General features: G+C 40.5%; 1 long non-coding RNA gene across 1 annotated transcript in view; it reads left to right on the forward strand.

The window, feature by feature from the left end:
- The first annotated feature begins 22,379 nt into the window (after positions 1-22,379).
- LOC119896839 overlaps positions 22,380-23,724 on the forward strand; it is a 2,736-nt gene continuing 1,391 nt past the window's right edge. Inside the window, exons 1-2 of the long non-coding RNA XR_005443284.1 lie at positions 22,380-22,499; positions 22,857-22,915. This is a non-coding gene — a long non-coding RNA (uncharacterized LOC119896839). The remainder of the gene's footprint in view (positions 22,500-22,856; positions 22,916-23,724) is intronic.

Raw genomic sequence — 23,724 nt, forward strand, 5'->3', positions numbered from 1 at the left:
TCTATGATACAATGGGATGTCTCTTTCACCATTTTACCAAGCATTAGGGTTAAGGGGGTTTAATACTTATATATGTTGCTTTATAAAGTACTTGCCTCATCACGAGCCTATGGTGAAAAGGGTTACATTTAACATGAACATCCAACATTATAACATTGTAGATAAGTCATAAAATGTGGAAAAGCATAATAGGTCTCTTTTAACAGTTCCTTTCACTGGAATTAAGGGGCCAAGCCCGACCCCGGAAAAACAACCCCACACCATAATCCCCGATCCACCAAACTTTAACTTGGCACAGTGCAGTCAGGCAATTACAGTTCTCCTGGCAACCTCCAAACCCAGACTTGTCCATCGGATTGCCAGACAGAGAAGCGTGATTCGTCACTCCAGAGAACATGTCGCCACTGCTCAAGCAGGCAACTGATGCCGTGGAATCCTCGCTCAACAATCCACAATCCCCGGCGCTCCCTCCATCAACTCCACTATACCATGGTCTTTGCCATCCAGCTGCTCCAAGAGGAGATCCCGTCCGCAGGAGTTCAAGGGCCATCACCCCCTCCAGACGCTCCTCTCCGATCCACCCAAGATTCAGACGGCGAACAACAATCAAAGCCGCTACTAACTTACCATTACCAGTCACATTTGCCCCCTAAACATTCTTTGTTCACAATGGGATCTTTTTCAGCACATCTTACCAATGATGTCTGAATGATATCTGAAACGTCTTTCCATTTTAAGTCTTCTTGGGGCTCTATCCACAGCAGAGCACATGAAGAAACGGTTCCCCAACACAGAGTCTCAACTTCCCTGGTTCTACGAAGTTCCAGAACACACAAAGAGACAGCTCACCTGCGTCTCCTGCTTACCTGCCACCGGCTGACTCTCATCCATCCATCAATCCATCTCTCCCCTCAACTCTCTATACCTCACCTTTCCATTCCCTCATCCGTCACTCTTATCTCTTCATCCCCACTTCCCACGACCCCTCACTCTTCTTCCTCACCCCTTCATCCCTCCCTCCGGATCCCTAGCACATTCTCGCATACAATCTCGGCTCTACTCCATCCGTCTCATACAATGAAATATCCTAATTCCATATCATGTTGGCGTGGTCTTTGAATCACCTGGTTTCAGAGGTAAGTACAGCTGTGTATCATCAGCATAACAGTGGTATAATATATTATGTCTACAGAGAAGACATATAGGATAGAGAACATGGAAATGACAGATTCTGTAAATGTTGAGAAATGTATATTTATTGCCATCCAATGCTTAATATCATTTAGGCAGTTAAAAATGGACTGTAAGGACTTTGAATCACGTGGTTGAGAGGTAAGTACAGCTGTGTATCATCAGCATAACAGTGGTATATTATAGATTCTGTAAATGTTGGGAAATGTAAATTTATTGCCTAATGTGAAAACTGTGTAGTCTGTCGTTTAGAATACTGTAGCATTTGACTTTCAGCACTTTTAAGGGGATTTCAAAGATACACATCTTTTATCTTCTTTTGCTGTTACGCTAAATTTGAACATCGTCATTTTGACATCATGTCTGATTCTCAGAATGAGTGAATTGCAGTTTTTAGTGATTGCTTTGGTACTATTATCGCAAGTATGTGGTAAAATTTCACAACGCTTAGTTTTTTTCTGTCACTGTGGTTCTATTCACACATGTATGTGTAATATTTCTCCACTCAGTACAAAAAACACAGCAGGTCACCAAAAAGACTTTTATCACATATGTATTGTTTCATTTGCCTGATGCGTTCAGATTCAAAACTTCAGAATCACTTATCATAAGGCTTAATATATTTACTGTATGTGACTTCAGTGGGATTCAAACCCACAACCTTAGTGTTGGTAGCTTGCAACAAACAGAGCCACAAAGGACCACTGCAATGACTTCAGCATGCACATGACAGTTAAAAATAGACTGTAAGGACTTTGAATCACCTGGGCCGGTATTTATCAAGCTTCTCAAAGTGCCATTTTAGTCTTGCTGAATTAATGCTGAGAATTCATGAAATTTACTCCTACTTTTAAACTTTAGAATAAAAGCAAGTTATCAAATTTCTCAAAGCTAAGAATCACTCTTACTCTCCCAGTTATTTAAGACAGCTTGAGAGGTCTCTCAAGTGGTTAGGAGTTGCCATTAGGGCTTGTGATTGCGCTGTGGAGACAGAGACATGCGGAGAGGAGAGGAAGAATTCTGACGACGGGCAGTTAATAAGGCGGGATCGTACAGCGGAGGCATAATCCTTGTCAGCGAGTTGGTGAGGGACGTCATCTCACCACTCACGCAGTAATGCGTCTTCAGTTAAATTGAAGGTGGAGATGACACTTTGTCTATTTGCCACAGGACAAACGCAGCAATGCCGATGATTTGGGCCAGTCACAACCATCAATAAGCCGAATAGTCATGGAAACAATTATAGCACTTAGGCTACAGCTCCCCACACTGTCATGCGTTTCATCGATCGGTCCAAGACTAAGACAACGAACAACAATCAAAGCCATTAAGACCCGAATCCGCTACTAACACCAATGCTCCGACCACATCTTCTAACGTATCCGAGTGAACATTAAGTCAAACTTTTCAACTGTTAACGGACTAGCAACAAAATGCCATTCTCCCTTCCAGAGCTCTACGAGCACTTCTGGGTCTGCAATGTCGCACCTGCCAGAGCCCCTGGCACTGACTACAATGCCATGACATCACGGCCGAAATAGCCCTCCACTAAACCAGCCAGGTTGTGTCAAACCCTTCTCCTTCTTCATCTGAGCTTACAGAAGTCTGCCTGTCTTAAGTTCAGTCATCCCTAAACCAAATAACATTTCCTCCTAGTAACACTGGCTCCACGTTGTTCACACTCATATCATTGTCCTCTACCGTTCTACTATTCTCTTTCTACTGTCAGTCTATTGTCTCCTCTCCTTGACTATGCCATAGAAGCAGCCACGAGAATCCTAAAATTAAATACAATTCACTGTTCCATGCAATAGAGTTTTTCCATGTTTACCATTTTTTTATTATTGCAAATTTGTCTGCTTATAGCAGAAGGGAACTACAAACTGTATTTCATTTTACAACCCTGCCATAATCCAACATGAAATTTTACCTGCGACCTCGTAGGCTACTAGGGATGGGAATTGATAAGATTTTAACGATTCCGATTCCATTATCGATATTGCTTATCGATCCGATTCCTTATCGATTCTCTTATCGATTCTCATTGGGTGAGGAAATAAGTACAAGTTTGTTTGTTTGTATTAACTCGCTTTAATTTCTGATCAGAAGACACAGCACAGAGTATACACAAATTATGTGTAACAACCTTAGAACAAGCCTAAAAGTAGGTGAGCTACTTCTCAAAGTAAAGTCCAGGGACCCTTAGCCTAGGGCAGTATTTCTCAACCAGTATGCCATGGCACGCTAGTGTGTGTCTTGTAAGATTATCAAGAGTGCCTTAGGATTAGGAAATTGTTAATTTTCACATTAATTGGTCCAGACAAAAAAAATAATGTTTGGCTTTTTAAGCCCAACTGCCATTTTGTGCCATAAAAACTAAAAACACAGACTGAAAACAGTCAAGGAAGAGCTTGTGCCTTTTGGAATATTAACTGTGCTCATTTGGACTCAACTTGAAACAAAATTCACTTGACATAAAAAATACAAAGACGTCTTTGTAAAGATAAGACCACAACAATCAACCTTTGCAAATTAACAATTTTTGTGCAGAACAATTATCATATTTGCCCTCTCAGGAAGGATACGAGATCTTTCTGGACTTAGGGTGTCTCCAGCAGTGGAGAACACCCTTTCAGAAGGGGTGGAGGATGCTTGGACACAGAGATACTTCTCAGCCAGAGCTGACAATACTGGCAATGTGTCACTCTTCTTCCACCACCAGAAACTGGCACTGTCTTTGGTTGGAATGGGAGGAAGGCTTCTATAAAGCTGGATTTCTTGATCAACTCTCTGGGCTGTGGAGACAGGGGGCTGCTGCTGCATGGAAAGCAGCTTGCTGTCCTCTTCTTCAAAAAGTTCCTCTAGTGCTGTCCTCTTTTTCTGCTTTACAGTTGGCGTCTGAAATTATGAAATACCCCACAAGGTTTAGTTTTAAATTAAATAGTGTAATAATCCCTGCCATCTATCATCATTCATCACAATCAGCTACAATAAACTTACATAGTCCTCCTCCTCTTCTTCTTCTCCATCCTCTTCTTCTGCCTGCGCCTGTGTATCTCTTGGCTCTGACAGCTTGAGGAGAAATTTACAGTCTAAGAATCACAGAGCAAGAAGAAAAGGTCTCATAACATAAATATGCTAAAGGAATTGTCAAATTCAAATACCTTCTCAACTGCTTCTGTGTTTGCTGCCACTGCTGATGCTCTGACCCTGACCCAGATTTCATCCCTGTCCATTTTAGATTTAAATCTGGGATCTAACAGTGGCTTCCTCCAGGAATGCCTGGATATCATCATCCTTAAGTTTACAATGGAGGACAAACAACACAAATTTAGAAGAAAATGTGACTGACAATAAATAACCATTAGTCTATATGATTAATTGTCATATAGTAATCCATCATTACATGTCAAAAAATATTGCATAAACAACAAACATAACCTTTTTAATGGCTATAGTCAACCAAGTTTCATACAAGTAATTTAAATTTTTTTTCAAACATTAGTTACTTCTCCTTCTCCATGGGCTTTCTAAGTCGTTGGTCTATGGCTGCAGCTTGGATAGCAGGAAACTGTTCACAAAATCTCTCCATCATCAAATACAGAGAGTTCCATCTCGTCCTCACATCTAAAAGGAGCATGTGCTGGGGCAGCTCTGCAGGCGTGCACACACACGCACACACACACACACACACACACACACAAGATTATGAGATTACATTAAACAGTGTAATATTACCATTACTTTATCATTTTTAAGTTGATCCTAATCCGTTCATTTATATGTTACAATTTGTTGTTAGCTTGCTATTAAAGTATTCAAACAGTAGGCCTATTACTTACTGAGGAGTTGTTGCTTTTCCTTCAGGACTACTTTTGCCATATGAGATCTCTTCATCCATACGATCACGGAACGAATCCTTGCTGCCCAGTTGGAAACTGTATTGCAGTTGTACAGCTTCTGAGCTCCAAGGTTAAGTGTGTGTGCAAAACATGGAAACTTGATGATGTTTAGCGTTTTCACAGCTACATCCATGTTTGCCGCGTTATCCACAGTTGCTGCCACCACTTTCTCTTTCACTCCAAACTCCTCCAGGATCCCCTCAATCTCCTCAGCTACAGTTGTCCCTGTTTGAGCTTTGTACACTGCTTTGGTTTTGAGGACTTTGTCTTTACTCTGACCTTCCCTGACATAGTGCAATGTTACGGTGAGGTAGTGGTCTTGACTGAAACTAGTCCAACCATCTGCTGTGATGGCTGCATGCGTGACATGTTTCAGGTCTGTGATCAGATTGCTCTTTTCAACCCCATACCAAGCAGGAATCAGATGATTTGTTAAACTGTCTCTGTTTGGGGCATTGTATTTTGGGTTGAGAGTCTTTATCATCTCCCTACAGAAAATATAAGGTAGGACTAGGAATAAATAAAACAACTATACTGACATAAAAACATGAAACTTTTGGTCATGCATTTGTTATTTTCATTTGAAAAGACATGCTGGACAAAATACAGCAAATTAACCTACCGAAATGCAGAGGCATCTACTGTGGCAAACGGGTGCAAACCCTTTACCACAAACTTAGTCACTGCTCGGTGACATTCGTTGATCCTAGCCTCGGTCATTTTGTTCTTCCCTTCCTCTGTGAACGGAGTAGCTAGAGGTGCACCAGAGCTACCTGCTGCAGCCTCTGAGCCAGCCAGACTCTGGCCGTCTTCATCATCATCTAAATTTGATGGACAATGACAATGAAAATTATTCGTATAGTAAAGGTTTACACAATGAAATGGCGCTCACATTAACTAAGTAGACAGGGCCTGTCCTGCCTGGAGAGTTTAAAGTTACCTTCGGCATTAATAACAGATGGCGTCCCGTTAGCTCCGCTGCCGCTTGACTCACTTGCGTCGCTAAGTAGTAGTGTATCAAACACGCGACAGTCCTGCAAATGAATTGCATGCTGTGTGGCCAAATGGTTCTGCATATTGGAGGTAGTTCCCCCCTTTGACGAAATGGAAACTTTACAAGTGTTGCACATGACCGTATTGTCGTCTTTTCGCGTGAAATATAACCAAACTTTAGAGCGCTTCTGCCTCGATGCCATGTTTGCTGTGTACTGAACCAAAACAACGCAGCGCGTGTGTGACGTCATGACGCATTTGCCACGAGCGGAACCGATAAGTAGAATCGTTAAGCAGGCGTGCTAACGGTTCCAAGGAATTGATTCACTGGGCACCGGTTCCGAAGAAGAACCGGTTCTCGATTCCCATCCCTATAGGCTACTCCTATTTTTCCTTTTATTTTCCACAATTGTGCCATTATTTCTCATCTTTTGTATTTCTACTTTCCCGCATGATTCATGATAAGCTGGCCTTTCTCAGCTCAGTGGCATAAATTGCATAGACCCATTGGATGTTTTCCTAGGATGAATAGCATGCCGTTAAGATTGCCGTGCCCAACTTAAGTGGCCGTGTCACTTGGTCACTACGACACATTGCCTGTTACCATTACCAGTCACATTTGCCCCCTAAAAATTCTTTGTTCACAATGGGATCTTTTTCAGCACATCTTACCAATGATGTCTGAATGATATCTGAAACGTCTTTCCATTTTAAGTCTTCTTGGGGCTCTATCTGCAGCAGAGCACATGGAGACGGTTCCCCAACACAGAGTCTCATCTCCCCTGGTTCTACGAAGTTCCAGAACACACAAAGAGACAGCTCACCTGCGTCTCCTGCTTACCTGCCGCCGGCTGACTCCGATCCATCGTTCTCATCCATCCATCAATCCATCTCTCCCCTCAACCCTCTATACCTCACCTTTCCATTCCCTCATCCGTCACTCTTATCTCTTCATCCCCACTTCCCATGACCCCTCACTCTTCTTCCTCACCCCTTCATCCCTCCCTCCGGATCCCTAGCACATTCTCGCATACAATCTCGGCTCTACTCCATCCGTCTCATACAATGAAATATCCTAATTCCATATCATGTTGGCGTGGTCTTTGAATCACCTGGTTTCAGAGGTAAGTACAGCTGTGTATCATCAGCATAACAGTGGTATAATATATTATGTCTACAGAGAAGACATATAGGATAGAGAACATGGAAATGACAGATTCTGTAAATGTTGGGAAATGTATATTTATTGCCATCCAATGCTTAATATCATTTAGGCAGTTAAAAATGGACTGTAAGGACTTTGAATCACGTGGTTGAGAGGTAAGTACAGCTGTGTATCATCAGCATAACAGTGGTATATTATAGATTCTGTAAATGTTGGGAAATGTAAATTTATTGCCTAATGTGAAAACTGTGTAGTCTGTCGTTTAGAATACTGTAGCATTTGACTTTCAGCACGTTTAAGGGGATTTCAAAGATACACATCTTTTATCTTCTTTTGCTGTTACGCTAAATTTGAACATCGTCATTTTGACATCATGGCTGATTCTCAGAATGAGTGAATTGCAGTTTTTAGTGATTGCTTTGGTACTATTATCGCAAGTACGTGGTAAAATTTCACAACGCTTAGTTTTTTTCTGTCACTGTGGTTCTATTCACACATGTATGTGTAATATTTCTCCACTCAGTACAAAAAACACAGCAGATCACCAAAAAGACTTTTATCACATATGTATTGTTTCATTTGCCTGATGCGTTCAGATTCAAAACTTCAGAATCACTTATCATAAGGCTTAATATATTTACTGTATGTGACTTCAGTGGGATTCAAACCCACAACCTTAGTGTTGGTAGCTTTACAACAAACAGAGCCACAAAGGACCACTGCAATGATTTCAGCATGTATATGACAGTTAAAAATGGACTGTAAGGACTGAATCACCTGGGCTGGTACTTATCAAGCTTCTCAAAGTGCCATTTTAGTCTTAAGTGCTGAGAATTCATGAAATTTACTCCTACTTTTAAACTTTAGAATAAAAGCAAGTTATCAAATTTCTCAAAGCTAAGAATCACTCTTACTCTCCCAGTTATTTAAGACAGCTTGAGAGGTCTCTCAAGTGGTTAGGAGTTGCCATTAGGGCTTGTGATTGCGCTGTGGAGACAGAGACATGCGGAGAGGAGAGGAAGAATTCTGACGACGGGCAGTTAGTAAGGCGGGATCGGACAGCGCAGGCATAATCCTTGTCAGCGAGTTGGTGAGGGACGTCATCTCACCACTGACTTTACGCAGTAATGCGTTTTCAGTTAAATTGAAAGTGGAGATGACACTTTGTTTATTTGCCCCACTGTTATGAGTCAAATGCACATATATTGTACACCACAACAAACACAGCAATGCTGATGATTTTGGCCAGTCACAACCATCAATAAGCCGAATAGTCATGGAAACAATTATAGCACTTAGGCTATAGCTCCACACACTGTCATGCGTTTCATCGACTTCCCAACAACACCCCCCGTAATCCGACAGAATCAAACACAGTTCGTATAGTCGGCAATACAGGAGTGCATTTGATGGTGCTCATATAAAGATAAACTTTGTTTTATCTTTCATTTATTAATGTGTAAGCCTATATCATAATGTGTAGGTGTCCTGTCCTCCATACATGACTGACTAACTAAATCACCTGTTCCCCCTCCTTCTTCTTCTCTGGCCCCTTTGCCAACTGGCAACAACAAGGTACCATCCACTGCCACTGACGCCCCCTTTTGGAAGGTATATAGCCATGCTTCTATAACTCCAGTCCACATTGGGAGGCCAGCTTGTCACATCGCTGCCTCATGCATCCCTAAAATCCCTGTATTGACTTTGCATAGGCCTGTTAAACGAGACAGACACATTCGTTTCAGCAATAGTAATAACTTAATTAGGATACAAGCTTTATCCTCGCCTCAGGTCGTTACGTCTGCTCTACCACAGTATAGATCACTAGAGTTGGCTCCTCTTAATGTTAGATCCCTCTCAAACAAAACTTTCATTTTAAATGATTTAATCTCTTCTTCTGACTTAGACTTTATGTTTCTGACTGAATCTTGGCTATGTCCTGGTGATCACAGTCAGCTTATTGAATTATGCCCCCCGGATTATGACTATTTTAGACGCCCCAAGGAAAGAGTGGCCGTGGGGGTGGCATTGTGGCTGTTTTTAGAAAGCACTTTAAATGCATATCCAGATTTTATCTGAGCTGCCACTCGTTTTACTAATGCTGCCCTATCGTTCTTCTCACATTGTTTGCTTGTCTTATCTTCCTTACCTCCTACTGAACATATTTGTTATACTTTATTGTGATCCTTGTTCTTATATTCTGTATTTTATCCCCCTGTATCTTTTACCCACGTGGTTATTTGTTTTTGTATTTTATGTGTGATTTGTTGTGAAGCACTTTGTTTGATTAGTGCTATATAAATAAAGTTTATTATCATCATCTTGAAAATTCTTTATTGTTAAGTGTGTTTAATATAAAGTCCTCTTAGGAATTTCACCATTCAATGTGAATTTATCTGAGAATATTCTTAAAGAAGGAAATCTATTCAGTGATTGGTCCTTGGCAATATCGTCATCCAAAATCCTGTTTGCGGCACAGCAAAGTTTCGTAAATCAGCACTAAGACTGACACTTAAGATTTTGTCCTACACTGTTAGACATTTCAAAGGCTTTTCAGATTTTACAGTAACATGTTAATTCTGTAATTCAGAATACAGTACCGTTGTAATATTTTTTATATTATTATATATTATTTATTCATTCATTCATTCTTTTTAAACCTACACAAGCACTAATGATTTAACCCAGACAGACAGAGTAATTACAAAATTTCCAATTCTTTATTTAAACATCTGTAATACTTAATGCACCTTACAAGAAATGTTATTTTGATAAAGTTATTTAAAATAAAAGAAATTACATGTATAAACCTTACCTCAATTATAAGTGCATTCAATGTTACTGTCAAAACACAATGCAGAAAGTACTGTGCAGAAGTATCTGCACGGCATACAGAACTATATATAGTTGTATATTTAACAACAGAAGAAGACAAAGAATATACTCATCTGCTTTTTTTTTTTTTTTTTACAAATAATCATTAACTGCATTAACATAGGAAATAACAGTAACAATAGATACAAAACATTGTCTGAATATGAGTGAAATATCCAACTCTTAAACTCTTTAAGTACATATAAAAAGAAATATTCTAGTCATGTAACTTAATACAAACCACACGCTTTTCCGCTGCACATTTCTGGCAAGCAGTCTGTTGTTCACAGCTTGTTCAGGGATGGAAGGCTCCCCTGAAGGTAAAGAAATTTGTGCATAAATTAAGTTTTTACACTGATAGAGTTGATAAAATATATCAATATCACATCCTGCAAAATGATCATACAGTGATATCAGTGATATCAGTGATTTCCTCTAAAACTCTAAAATCAATAAAAACTGAATATTGTAGCCTGTGAAGTAGAATTAATTGCAGGGCAGTTAGGTGTCCTAATAAACTGGCAACTGTGCTGTGTATAGTGTGCATGTCCTGTTGAAAAAAGTGTCTCACCTAATCCAAGTTCTTCCACTCAAACTCTGTTAGCTGGTGGACAAAGGATGACACAGTTGTTGATGACTGCATCTTCCGCTTCACCATTTCTCCTGTCCTAGGACTCACTCCAGTTTTTGCGGTGCATTTGGTTCCATCACCTGGGTTTATCCTCATGAAGAATCTTTAGAGAAGAGAGAATTTCTTTTACAACAACAAATATTTTCCATTCTTATGTAAAGTTAGTATTAACTGCAAAAGGTTTGCCTAGAAACTGAGCCACTGCAACTAATGTAAGGAAAACTACTTAATTCATTTTTACATCTTGAGGATAATGAGATATTTTAATTTGTTTTATATTCTATGGTGTCACTACAATAAAACATGAACATGTAACATATTCACTTTTATGTTAGTTGTAAGATGTACTGCATATTTAGAATAGGCCTATGTTAGTTTGCTTTCTGATATGTTTCTCCTGTAGATCAACTTTCTGTAATATCATCCCTGCTGAGTCAGCACTGGTACCACAGATAGCTTCTCTCATTGACCAGGCTTCTGTTTGATTAACGTTAACATTACTGTAGCTAGCCTAGCAAAAACGTTACATAACTGTTATAAGTCTCATAACAACATAGCGTAACTAAATGTAACTGTAATTCAGTGCTGCAACAAAGACTACATGGTGCCTTTTAAAAGCATCAGGTAAACAAATGAACATTCACTTAAAAAGCGGCTTTTTAGTGACAGTATGTATGTGAGCACAAAGACACCTGAGCAGCAGGTATGCTAAAAAGCTTTCTTTCCCTCGCTGTGTCTCTGCAGTGCAGCAGGCGCAAGAAGTGGAAAAAAAACAAATGGAGTTTAACTTATATGGACTCTAAATGAATGGAGTGGATTTGAAGGCAATATCTACATATTTATTTAATTGATTACAGCTAAGTTGGTCAGAATATAGAAAATAAAATAAATATCATAAAGTAATTTAGTTTAGGCTTTGCCTTGGTGAGTAGACCTGCAAAAAAAAATCCCTATTGTTTGAAGAAAACAAAACAGCCCACATTTCCTTAGACCTGTAGACTACTGACCACAGAATCAGCTGCCCTGCCAATCTCCTGCTTCTCTCTCTCTCGTAAAATACAATAGCATTAACAGGGACACTGACATTTAGTTTTCACTGACAACAACATTCTGTGGAGTCTGATATTGTTAGAGAAATAGGCTACTAGAGACAGGCAATATTAATGGCACTCACATTTCAACACGAGTGTTTTCCATAGCCAACTAATATATCCCCTTTCCTTTATCTCAAGTAAATGTAGCTTAAGTTCAGCAATTAACAGTCACTAACAACAACTGGTTTCACTCTGTGGCCCCATCCACACTACTCCGTTTCAGTTTACAACTGGAGAATTAAAATGAATACGATCTCCGTCCACAACAGCATTATATCTGCGTTTTAGAGTTGATCTTCTCCGTTTTCAATCTTCCTTCACCATGTCTGTGTCTCTGTGTGTAGGAACGTTGCTGGGCAGCTCAGCAGAGCAGCAATGAAAGGCAGCCTCCCTCAGGGTCTATGGAATCAGATTTGTGCCATTTTAGTAAAACAAAACTTCTCAGATATCAAACAAAAATATGAATTTGAGAGAGAATAAAGATTTGTCGGGTCTTATTTAACACCCGACAGTCAGAGGGGATCTCCAACCAAATTTTGATTAGGGCCCCTGAAGGCCTAGGGCCGGCTCTGTTTATAGCTCCCTCTGCCGCTCACTGATCAGACTTTTGCTCTCCCTGTCTGCTTTGCGCTCACGCAGCCAGCTCTCTCCTTTGCGCTGCCTGACTGCAGTTCTGATACAAACGTCTCGCATGGGCGGGCTTTTCCAGGGGTACACAGACAGCTATAGACAGCTTTGGAACCATTGGAACTCGATTGCTACAAGATTAAAAAGTGTAAGTATATCATATATTTTGTTTAAAGTAGGCGTTTGTTGTTTTGTTTTAAGTTAAGTTAGAAGTAAAGATATGACTTGCTATTTATGTTAGCTTTTACCTAACCAATTACATTAGCTAACGATTGCTAGCTAAAACGTTAGCCTGACTGTGTGCGCGCGTGCAGACGCGCTTGTGTGTGCCAGCCAGCCAAACAGATGCGTGTAAGTGCATGGATGTTAGCATTTCTTCAAAAGCAGCCAATTTGCCTTCTCTCTGTAGAACAATGTAACATTGTGGTACCTGACCCAAGCAGACCTACAATGCAGTCCCAGGTAGTCCAGGAAATGGTCAGCCAGTACACCACAATGACTAATGCCGCAAAGTCCCAGCCCGATTTGCAGACATTTTCAATTTACAAGATTTGCTTTCTTTGTATTCAATTCCAATGCCGTTTAAAAAGAAAACCATTGGATTATTGATGGTTTTCTACTGAAATCCAAATACATGTAGCAGTATATAATAATTACACTGGCTGTTGTAGTATTAGCGTTTCAGGATCTTGTAATAAAATGTGTTTAGACAGCAAGGTTACTTTGTGCTGACATGGCAATGTCTGCCTGCAGGAGCGAGTACGGGAAGAAATCTTGCAGAGGATTCAAGCAAGATTCAGCTTGATACTCAGGAATGAATCTCTAGATTTTGATTATCTCCTGGACATAGCTCAACAAGAGCTTTCCTTGGCTACAATGGCATCACATCACCTTAACCTCCCACTGGAGCTCATTAACAGTCTACAGGAGTTGATCAACACCCTTAGCATGTCTGTTCAATCTGCTGAAGCAGCATCAGTTAATGTGTCAGACATTGTAACAGCCACTGTGGGGAAGCTGGGACAGCCACGCCTGGAAATTGATGCTGATGATCTTAAGTCTCCTTTCCACTGCACTTCCCTTAGAACAGTTAGCAAAGTTGTATGGTGTTTCAAGAAGAAATCTTAACAGGCGGATGAAAGAACATGACCTCTGTTCATGGATGCTATTCCGAAATATCTGATGATGAACTTGATCATGTTGTAAGATCCATAAAATCAAGAATGCCCAATGCTGGCAATAGAATGGTGAAAGGTGAGCTATTAGCCAGAGGCTATCGTATGCAGTGACATAGGGTGAAGGCTACTATGCATGGAGCTTTTGGCCGTGATGATACGACTCTTGATATTTTAATGCAATAGTGGAGACCATTAAGTGTGTGAGTTTTCTCTGTGGTTTTGGTAGCCACTGTGTTGATGGCCAATGCCAGTTTTTCTTTTGCTATAGAGAAGTCGTTGATGCAGCCAGTGTCCATCTAGTGGTCATGAAGGTGGCCTTTTTTGTTCCCTGGAATTAATTTGTTCAGTGGAAATATTAAGTGAGGAATTTGCATTTGAGCATTGTAGTTGTACTTCCCTAAATAATTTAAATCAAATGGATCAGCAATATTCACGCAATGAATACAGTTTATCCTTAAGAACAACAAAAGATAGATACAGAAGGATGATGAATAAACCAGTAAGATGTTTAACAGCTTCAGTGCTCCTTAGCAAAAATTGTACAAGGCTATGAACATCATTCTTACAAGATATTTCCTCACTTGATGTTTGGATGATGGTGGTGCAGAGTGCTGTCTCACATAGGTCCAAAATCTCCCATCGGTATTCAGCTGGGTTGAATGACTCAAGGCCATTGCATATGATAATCTACACACATATTTTCTTGTAATTTAGTCCTAATCCCCAATCATATGTCTGAAAAAATATGTACTTTCTTCTCCTCAGATTTAATATTGTAATATTTGGAGGGATTGGTGGTTTCTCAAGAAGAGATTGTTGAAGAAAACAAAAAGTGTCACAGTGATGCGACCTAATGATATAGAATTCTGTCTCCCCAATCCTTTATACATAGTAAGTAAGTAAACTTTATTTATTGTAGTGTACCTACGTGGGCCAATGTTAATAAAGTTATTATTAATATTTGAAATATTCATTCATACACTCGTTTCCAGAGGCACCACCTAAAGATATGCTGTCCGCTCAAGGCTTTATGGACCTTGAGTATAGCTTAAATGTACAAATTTTTGTTAATGATTAAAAAATGCAAAATTGTTGGGTTACTCAATTAGTCAGTCTCAGTCAGGGCGAATCCTCTGTACAGGGACCGAGGACGCTACAGTACACACAGAAATCACTGTCATCAAGGTGAAATTTATTGACTAACTAAAGGGAATACAACAGTGTGAGTAAATGGGAATATTACAGGAATATTACAGGAATAACAGTCAAACATGAAAACAGAACCAGTAATGAACAGAATACGCAGTAAGACCAAAATCAGGATAATAGGCTCAATGAAATTTCAGTATCAGGTATTGGAGGGAGAATTTTAAGGGAGTGAGGGAACAAATCGTGAGTTATGTTGCTAATGGAGTTTAAATAAACTAGGGATTTCTAAAGGATTGGGACCAACTATAGTACACCAACCAGTCACAGAATGTAGTTTGTTGAAGCCTTATTTTGTCGGTGGTCAAGACTCACAGTCGGCTGGCTCGTTGTTTGGTCAGGCCTTCAGGTGCTTGGCATGCGACCCGACTCCTCAAGCAAGTGATGGATTGTCCGGAGTCCTTGACTGGCTGGAGGTTGTGGGAAAGACACGGTCATCCCTGGCTTGGTGCTCTACAGCTTTGGTGTCGCAACAGCTCAGTGGAACACACTCCAATTCTGTCGTTGGAGCAGCGGCTTAGTTCAGCCCATGATGAGGATTGAAAGAACTTTCCGGGTTTCTGAGTAAAACGGTCAGACAACGTTAAAACAAAATCAAATAAGACTCTTACATTCACTGTAGTTTCGTGAGGCCCAGGGAATTTAGGCTAGTTGACGTTGCTGAGTTTAACAAAGTCTGGGGAAAGTTTCTTCCCAGGCAGCTCCAAACAAATATCAAAATCAAATCTCCCGCCAAGAAAAAGGGGAATCAGAAATACGGAGCTTTCTCAGGTCGTCTGGAAGGAAGTTGAAAGTACGACAAACAAGATCGGAATTACAAGAGAGGTTACAAGAGAGCGAGACAAAGGATGACCGGGTCTTTTATCTATTCTCTTTTTGGGACGTTGTCATGTCATTTTGGAGTGGGGTTTCACTGGGGGTGTAACCTTTGAGTCTCGAAGTTTTAACATTAAATAGACGAAAGTATATTTGCGTGTGTTTTCAATTAATCTTTTCTCCACAACATCAACATTTGAAAAATACTTAATTCTACACATTTATATAAAGGCAAGGAAAACAAGATCAAACACTAGAGGGTTAACTGTTTCTTAATTGTTATAATACTTAACAGTAGGCTTAAAACAGCTTAACTACATACACTCACCTAAAGGATTAGGAACACCATACTAATATTGTGTTTGACCCCTTTCGCCTTCAGAACTGCCTTAATTCTACGTGGCATTGATTCAACAAGGTGCTGAAAGCATTCTTTAGAAATGTTGGCCCATATTGATAGGATAGCATCTTGCAGTTGATGGAGATTTGTGGGATGGACATCCAGGGCACGAATCTCCCGTTCCACCACATCCCAAAGATGCTCTATTGGGTTGAGATCTGGTGACTGTGGGGGCCATTTTAGTACAGTCAACTCATTGTCATGTTCAAGAAACCAATTTGAAATGATTGGAGCTTTGTGACATGGTGCATTATCCTGCTGGAAGTAGCCATCAGAGGATGGGTACATGGTGGCCATAAAGGGATGGACATGGTCAGAAACAATGCTCAGGTAGGCCGTGGCATTTAAACCATGCCCAATTGGCACTAAGGGGCCTAAAGTGTACCAAGAAAACATCCCCCACACCATTACACCACCACCAGCCTGCACAGTGGTAACAAGGCATGATGGATCCATGTTCTCATTCTGTTTACGCCAAATTCTGACTCTACCATCTGAATGTCTCAACAGAAATCGAGACTCATCAGACCAGGCAACATTTTTCCAGTCTTCAACTCTCCAATTTTGGTGAGCTCTTGCAAATTGTAGCCTCTTTTTCCTATTTGTAATGGAGATGAGTGGTACCCGGTGGGGTCTTCTGCTGTTGTAGCCCATCTGCCTCAAGGTTGTGCGTGTTGTAGCTTCACAAATGCTTTGCTGCATACCTCGGTTGTAGCTAGTGGTTATTTCAGTCAAAGTTGCTCAGCTTGAATCAGTCGGCCCATTCTCCTCTGACCTCTAGCATCAACGAGGCATTTTCGCCCACAGGACTGCCGCATACTGGATGGATTCTTTGTAAACCCTAGAAATGGTTGTGCGTGAAAATCCCAGTAACTGAGCAGATTGTGAAATACTCAGACCGGCCCGTCTGGCACCAACAACCATGCCACGCTCAAAATTGCTTAAATCACCTTTCTTTCCCATTCTGACATTCAGTTTGGAGTTCAGGAGATTGTCTTGACCAGGACCACACCCCTAAATGCATTGAAGCAACTGCCCAGTGATTGGTTGATTAGATAATTGCATTAATGAGAAATTGAACAGGTGTTCCTAATAATCCTTTAGGTGAGTGTATTTCCAGTATAAAATTTATGGTTACATGGTTTTGCTCAGGAGAAAAAATGAGAAATGAGGAAACTCTTCAAGATTACTTTTCTTATGATTCTCTAGTTTTCAAACTTCACTAAAGAATAACATGATAATTATTACTAAAACTAAGAGGCAAATGCCACTACCAACTTAACAAGGACTATTATTTAAACCAAACAAAACACAGTTTATAATGAAACATTCTTTCAGCCCACAAAAGCATGACTTGTTAGAGTCGCTCCTTTTCACATTCCTGTGGCTTATCATGTTCACATCAGCTAAAAACAAAACAGAGCGTGGTGTTGGACCTAGCTAAGCAAGCTAGCTAGCTCCGCCGTATCGTCACTTCCAGGCACTTCCTGGTTGCAAAAACTTAACATGGCCACGTCACGATGACTATGTCCATTTCTTATATACAGTCTATGGTTTTAGCTAGCAATCGTTAGCTAATATAATTGGTTAGTTAAATAGCAAGTCATATCTTTACTTCTAACTTAACTTAAAACAAAACAACAAACACCTAGTTTAAACAAAATATATGATCAATACTTAGACTTTTTAATCTTGTAGCAATCGTTCCAGTAGTATAGCTGTCTGTGTCCGCCAAAACTGAAGCTCGTGCTTATTGCACTGAACAACCTCCAGGGCACTGAGCTGTCACTCAAAAACTCACCAGCCAACGGCGACGCATCCCTGAAAAAGCCCGCTCACGTGAGACATTTGTGTCAGAACTGCAAACAAAAAGTCAGGCAGCGCAAAAGGAGAGAGCTGGCAGCGTGAGCACGAAGCTGAAAGGGACAGCAAAAGTCTGATCAGTGAGAAAGCAGTTGAGGGAGCTGTAAACAAACAGATATTTTATCAAAAAAGTAAAAGACCAAAAGTGTGTTTGCAAGAAATGAGTTTTACTTTTGACTTGACCTTTTTTTGCTCGAGTTAGTTTTATTCTCTCTCAAAGTCATATTTTTGTTTGATAACTGAGAAGTTTTGTTTGACTAAAATGGCACAAATCCGACAGCAGAGGAAACAACCAGAAGTATTATTTTAAGCCAATAAATACCAATTGTATTTGTATTACTTTATCAATATTCTTTCTTCTCTTTGTTGAGTACACGTCTGCACTGTAAAAAAAAATCTAAAAGAAAAAAACAATCTAAAGCTAATAGGGGGCTTAGGACCATGTTAGGGTGGCTTCAGCCCCCCTAAAATAGGCCTAACGTCGTCCATAATATTAGGGCTGGGCACGTTATATTATTATATTATTATATTATTATTATCGTGTTAAAGCATTAACCTAATTAACGCCGGCAATTATTTTAACAGTTTTTAAAATATCTATAATTATTTTAAAGGTCCGTTGCTCACTGGCTCTGAATACCCCTGACATGCAAACCATGGGTCACAGGAGGGGTGGGATGTTGATCAGCCTGCAAATCACCCACCCAGACAAGCAGTAGAGGGAGGCTTCGGCAGACTACGCTGTCATCTTTTTCCAGTATTTTTCCACCCGTGTCCAGTTATGACGGCGGCAGGTGAGCTTGCTTGTTAACGTGATTTTAAGTTTTTAACCAAGTGAAGTCTGTGCGAGTGAACACATGCACCTAAGACGACCGCTGCAATGTGTTCCCTTGTTACAACCTACCCCACTATTGGGGTAGATTCTATTTTCAATTAAATTTTATTTATATAGCACCAAATCACAACAACAGTTATCTCACAGCTCTTTTTATAAAAGAGCAGGTCTAGACTGTACTCTGTGATGTTATTTACAGAAACCCTACAGTTCCCACCAAGAGCAAGCACTAGGCGACAGAGGCAAGGAAAAACTTCCATGGTTCTGCTCGAGGTTTCTGCCCCCTGGTTGGGCTGTGTAAACGTCATCGTTGCGCTGAGCAAATCAGAGGCACAGGAGGGCAGGACTTGCCCTCACCATAGTAGGATTCACAAATTTGCGCCCTGGGTAGCCCTTTTGCATCATTTTTTTGACGTTTAAGGTTCCGCGGTCAAGTTAGCAACACACAACAAATATGCAACGTCCAGTAAAGTTAGCAACAATAAATATGCAATATCCTGTGAGACTTTCAAAATAACACGCGAGCGTTTCGAAACGTTGCAATTTGGTAAGGTTTGGGCACAAAAAGTATCATCAAGATCATGGTTTGGGTTAAAATAACTACGTAGGTCAGTTAACACATTAAGTTAACTTACATCATTTCCGTAACTTATGCAATTTACGTAACTCACGTAACTTCAATAAAAATATTTAATGTTTGCTTTTTGTTTCACACAAAAACACAGGTCTCCTGGTTCAAAGTCCGTGTCTTGACCATGCGTCCATATGTGACGAGTCAGGGAGTGAGAACGGATTGGTTGAACATGTTGGCGACGTATGTTGTGCGAGACGAGAGATGTAGCTCATTGAACGTTTTTCACACCAAACGACATGGAACTTTACTGATTTACGACTCCAACTCTCTTGTATGGAGGGATTATTTGGTCAGAACTAAAACTAAAAGTCGAAATCAAAAAACGAATGAAAGAAATGAATTTGGTATTTAGGATTGGGCATTTAGTCATTTAGGCATTTAGGATTGGGGATTTGGGGTTCGGGGACTGAGTGGTGTATGCAAATGAGGAGGCGTGACCCAAAGGCCGTTTGGAAGGGCTGAGGCGCAGAGGCACTTTATGGACTGCAGGGGGAGCTCTGACTGCCAGCACACTGCCATGAAAGCAAGCAGAGGAAGTGAGCAGGGCTGGAGGGAGGACTATCATTTATAATACCATAACTAAAAGTGTACAGCATTTCTGTCCATGTGGCCTTACACACAAAGTCAACAGTGAAAGGAATGCTATCCATGTGACGAGAAAGCAGCGGACAGTACAGCAGGTAAGATATGATAACATTACCAAGTTAGCTATATTAGGCCAACTGTTTCTGACATGCATGAGTTACGTTACTGTCGGTACATGCAGGTTTTAAATGTGGCTATTAACCCCAATGTGGTGTGAGCGAGGGGCGTGGCGTGAGCGGTGCTACAGTCCGCAGCCGGACCTTATTGAGTCTGAGAGCTGACCGGGTGCGCGCGCATGGGGGCAGCTCCTGTAGCAGCAGGGCTGGTAGCCATGGCAGTGAGGGAGAGACAGTCACCAAGCTAATCATTGAATTCGGTTCCAAATAGAACGAGTGGCCCTGAGAGGACTAGAGGCAGCCGATTTTTATACTCTCTTTTTCAGAGCACCAAACCTTTTAATATGCATTGGTGTATATAGACAGTTTCAACAAATATGACAAAAGTGTTTTAGAAGCAACTTGCCTACCCTGCCTTTAACCTCTCTGTTTATTCACGGCTAAGAATTTCATTCAGAAATGTTAAAAAGAACATTTATTTTGAATAAGTGGTTGTATGGGCTGGATGCAAGATGTTTGATTAGTACATGAGACACCTTCTGTTTTGTGTTTGCAATTTAAAAATGACAGTGAGATGAAAGTGAGGCTCTTATTAATGTCTGTGAAGATTCTCAGTCATCCAGGTCATAGTTATCCAACGAAGGTTAAAGTCAAGGGCAACTGGACTTGGCTCTTATTAATATGTAATGTTTACCCATAATTAAATTTGATCTAACAGAGGTTGACTCTGAAGACTTTGCAATTTAGTCAATATGTGTACTACATTTAGTCATTTGGCAGACGCTTTTATCCAAAGTGACTTACAATTGAGGAAAAACATACAAGCATCAACAGAGCATAAATACATTAAGAGATCTACAACACTGCAATCAATACAAAAGAATTGTAATGAGATAGAAGAAGAGGAGCACAGGAAGTGCATGCTAGAGGTTAGGAGTTAGAGGTGTTGTAAGAGAAAGTGTTCTCTGAAGAGATGAGTTTTCAAGAGCTTCTTGAAGTTAGAAAGGGACGCCCTGCTCTGATGGCGTGTGGTAGCTCGTTCCACCATCGTGGTGTCACCGATTAGAACACGGACTGAGACTGCTTTGTGTGTAGAGATGGCAAAGCCAGGCAGCGTTCAATGGAGGAGCACAGTGGCCGAGAAGGAACGTAATCTTGTAGCACTGGATATAATCTTTGACTTTAGGTAGATGGGTGCAGACCCAGTAGTCACTCTATATGCAGCATTAGTGCATTGAATATGATTCTGGACGCCATGGGGAGCCAGTGGAGGTCACTCAGTAATGGAGTGACATGGGTCCTTTTGGGGTAATCAAAAATCAGACGCGCTGCTGCGTTCTGAACCATTAGTAGGGGTTTCACTGCACAAGCTGAAAGACCTGCTAGGAGGGAATTTCAATAGTCGAGGCGAGAGGTAACCATGAAGCCAGAAGCTGGGTGGCGTACTGAGTGATGTAGGGCCTGATTTTTCTGATGTTGTATAGAGCAAAGCGGCACGACCGAGACACAGCAGCAACATGGTCTGAAAAGGACAGCTGGTCATCATTCATGACACCCAAGTTTCTCACCACCTTGGTTGGAGTGATGGTTGAGGAGTCAATTTGTAGTTTGATGTTATGGTGGATAGATTGCTAGACTGGAATGACCAAGAGTTCAGACTTAGAGGAGTTTAGTTGAAGGTGGCCTTTATCCATGCAGATATATATACAAGAGTCCGTCCGTGATCCGTGCCGAGACAATCTGTCAGGAAGGATAGGTAGAGTTGTATATCGTCTGCAAAGCATTAGTAAGAAAAAAAATCATAAGTGCTGATTGCTGGCAGACATGATTCCTACATTCCCTTTCCCATGAAAATAAGACGTGATTTAAAGTTTTTGTTCAGATGATTGATCATAACAGCAAAAGAAGGTATGAGTATGGAAAGTTTCCTCTATGAGCTGAAAAGGTCAAGTTATGCTAGAAAAGAAATAGCTCATTTGAAGTTATATGTGACCTTGTTGGAAATGTAAAGCATACGTGTAGGAGCCATTATACATGGACATGTCCCCCCCACATTTCAAAAGCTATGTTTTGTGTGTCTTATCAATTAATCTCAACTCCGCATCAGACATAAATAAACAGACATAGATAAATAAACGGTTAATTGGGCATTCTGGGCAGGGGCCCATGGACACTTGGGGCCCAAGTGTGAATCACTCTGAAGCAAATGTTAGGTGAGTTTTCTCATTGTAAGAAGTTAATGCCATCTATGTAAAGATGTAGTGTTCCTCTGCAGGTTATAATCTGAGTCCTCAGGCCATGAAAAGCATCATGTGGCGCTACAGCACAAACAGCAGAATCACCTTTGATGATTTCATGAGCTGTTGTGTAAGACTCAGAGCGCTGACCGGTGAGTGGGCTGAGGAAAGCATGAATCTGAGACAGCATTAAAAAGAAAAGGACAATAACTCCACTACTCAAACATTAACAGAACTAACACTGGCAGCTCATTGAGAGCTTTATTTAGTAGATATATCGCTATTTCAACACATTGCCTTTTTTACTGTTGGATCTCCTGTAGCTCAGCTTGTCCGTTTTTGACAGAGGACCTTTCTTCTACTTCTTTATTTTTTCTGAATGAAACAAATGTTAACTTCAAGATAAAGATAAGATGTGACCAAACAAGATTAGAAAAGCATTTAAAAGTTTTTAAAATGTTCATCAAGTAGGATGTTTTAATGTGTGTGTGTGTGTGTGTGTGTTTCAGACCAGTTCCGAAGGAGAGACACAACTCAAACTGGCAATGCCACATTTCAGTATGATGACGTAAGTTTCCTCTCACTTTTTCCAAAGCTTTAATGTTGCTTCTGCTACCAAACATCTGAGTCCGTCATCACTGCACATGAGAACCGGCTGGTTGAACTGAAGCTCCTGAGCTCCAGAGTCAATTATCTAGAACAAATGTTTAGTCAGGTAACTACCAGCAGGCTCAGTCTGCACGTCACTGATGATGGCAACATGGTTGCCATCACCCCCCTTGAGGATGGTTCCAGGGGGTTCCCAGCAAAAAAGGGCAATCATTTATTTTCTCTATAATTCCATCCATACAGTAACATAACGATCATTGGTCATTGTTTTCATACACTTTCTGTAATAAAACATCTAAATGCAAAAAATTCCTATCATATGGGGGTCTGTGGACTAATCTGTGTACATTTGGGGGTCCTTGATGTGAAAGTTTAAGAACCACTGCTGCAGACGGTTGCACACACCTACAAATAATAATGTACTTTACAGTGTAATATTATTAAGAGTACAGTTTAGACATGCCGCATCTGAAAAGTGTCTTGACATGGGCGCTGTACAATGTAAATGTATTTGAAAACTAACATCCTATTGCTGTAAGTGAACATTCAAATGAGTCTGAGAACAACCTGATGGGCTGGACAAAGATTAGAGGCTTATTGTTTTTTGTGTATACGTGGGCGCTGTATACGGGGAAAAAGTTAGGACATTCCAAGAATCCAAAAATAGGTTAAACACTAATATCAGATATATTATATATACATTATATAAACCATCATCACTGAGTATATATATTCATATATAATAAAAATTAAAGCTGCATGCAGCGT

Source organism: Micropterus salmoides, unplaced genomic scaffold (assembly GCF_014851395.1).
Source record: "Micropterus salmoides isolate LMB-PRFRI ecotype aquatic unplaced genomic scaffold, ASM1485139v1 Ms_hic_scaffold_11, whole genome shotgun sequence".
Lineage (NCBI taxonomy): Eukaryota > Metazoa > Chordata > Actinopteri > Centrarchiformes > Centrarchidae > Micropterus > Micropterus salmoides.